The sequence below is a fragment of the Candoia aspera genome, chromosome 14 (assembly GCF_035149785.1).
Source record: "Candoia aspera isolate rCanAsp1 chromosome 14, rCanAsp1.hap2, whole genome shotgun sequence".
In the NCBI taxonomy this organism is placed as follows: domain Eukaryota; kingdom Metazoa; phylum Chordata; class Lepidosauria; order Squamata; family Boidae; genus Candoia; species Candoia aspera.
Window position 1 is genome coordinate 14174877 of NC_086166.1, and position 2079 is coordinate 14176955.

Consider the following 2079-nt stretch of genomic DNA (forward strand, 5'->3'; position numbering starts at 1 on the left):
GACCCGACAGATAATTTTATAAACCTCTGTCATGTATTCTTCTTAGCTGTTCCTACTAGGTATCTGTTCAATGGAACCAAAGGAGCAAAATATTTTTGATATGTTCTTCCTCGTTGTTTATTTAATGATGGTTGAGTTCACACAACAGACTAACTGTAAGCCATGGTTTACCCTACTCCTAACCCAAATAAACCACATTATTGCTTAGTTATCAGGTAAACCCAGCCTTTTTGAAGATGAACTATACTTCCTGCAATGTGATTTCATTATCAGATAGGACCCTTCCCTACCTTGCTGCATTCGCACAATACAATAGCCCATAGGCTTTGTGCACAATACCGTAAATATGTCAGAGAGACCAGAACATGAACTGTCTTTCTGACTGTATCTGTTTTTTGATGTGTCACCTCTTTTTATCAAAGGCAAAATTCCAGAAAGCGGTTTTCGAAAAGGTCTTGCATTGATGTTAAAATATTTCAGTATAATTGCTATACATGCATTTTACATCTTAAGCTTGAGGACCTCATTAATTTATTCAGTGAAATAGAAGAGGAATCTGTCCCAGATTCTATTATTTTCCTAACCTGACAGGCAGATTGTTTTTTCCCACAGGAAATGCAAAGGTCATAGTTGTTGCCATGCTGGAGATCACTTAATCTCATTCGACTTTCCATTACTGACCTTGACTCTTCTTAGCCTTAAATGCTACTAGAAGCTCTCTGAATATCTTCAGAGTATTTCATTCAGTAAGCCATTGGCTGTTACGATTTCCTAGTAGAGTATGTGTGATGTGGAAATGTGTGTAATAATCTACACAAAGAGTGCTTCATTTGCTGTGGTAGTTGAAAGTAAAATAACAATGTGCCCTACAAATGAATTTGACTTGGCTGATTTGCAGGATAACAGATAGAAGCTCCATAATTTGCCTCCATGAATAGGATGCTAGAGTCACATTACAAGGAATATTCCTCATCATCTGTTGAAAAAGAACATTGGGTGAAGGAAATCCATTTGGCTTCCTCCAACTAAACAACATCTGGACAACAGTTTCACCATCCCTAAAGTCCTGCTGCACTGAGAGTCATCCAAACTGTTGATGGAGTTACCCCTGATCTCAAACATGAAGTTAATGTTACAGAAGAAGGTGTTTGCTTCACTGTTGGGGCACGTAGCAAAAGTAAAGAGGCTCAATAATTTCATTCATCCCTTGGACATAGGCATTTCTGGGATTCAGCTTGGCATAAATGAAGAAGATTCATTCTACCACTTCCCACTGAGCCTCACAGAACTTCATCCTCACTCATTGCTAATGTTTTATGAGATGAGCTCACATCGGTGACAGTACTCCAGTTGCCTGCCGCTATGTGTGATTTGAGATTGTCTCTTCTCAAGAGTCTTAAATTCATTCTGGAGGTCAAAGATCAACAAATAAGGATACTGGGTGCTGAAAGAAGGCTACATATCAGGATATAGCCTCTAGACATCTCTGTCTATCTGTGACAGCACTTTGTTGTCCTTGAAGTAAGAGTTCCATTGGCTATTAAGGTTTGGATTCAGTGGATAGTCCTCTAAGGTTGCATCCGGAGACTCCAACATGTGCTTTTGCTATTCCAGGTTGAATAATTATTTCCTCCAAGAACTGGGCATACCATTCTTTCTGCCTCTTCAGCTGGGAATACACAGGCAGCTTATTCCACAGGGAGGGCATTCAAGAGGAACTTCCAGCAGAGACAGTGTAAAACAAATCCTGTAAAAGCAAGATGCACACAGCTTCTGCAGAACAATGTTGAGCTTGTTGCGAATGCCTTGAAGTTCTGCAATCCAGCTCCAGTGGAGGTGTGACATGATGGTGGGAGGGCAGGCAGAGACACCCAACTGCCCACTGCTCAGTCTGACCAGCTCCTCATCCCCCATGGTGTTGGTCACACACTGTGGAGATGAAGATGATCCACTCAAAATTCTAGAGGGTCACAGGTTTTCAACCTCAGAACGTGGCAATATCTTTGTTAGAATGCTTCTGTCAGGGGCAGAAAGAGACTTGTTGTTAAGCATTTGGAACCGTTGATGTCACTTCTCATT

General features: G+C 40.9%; 1 pseudogene; it reads right to left on the reverse strand.

Annotated features, from left to right (window-relative positions):
• Positions 1-972: 972 nt before the first annotated feature.
• LOC134505415 (TBC1 domain family member 13-like) lies at positions 973-1845 on the reverse strand (annotated as a pseudogene).
• Positions 1846-2079: the final 234 nt, after the last annotated feature.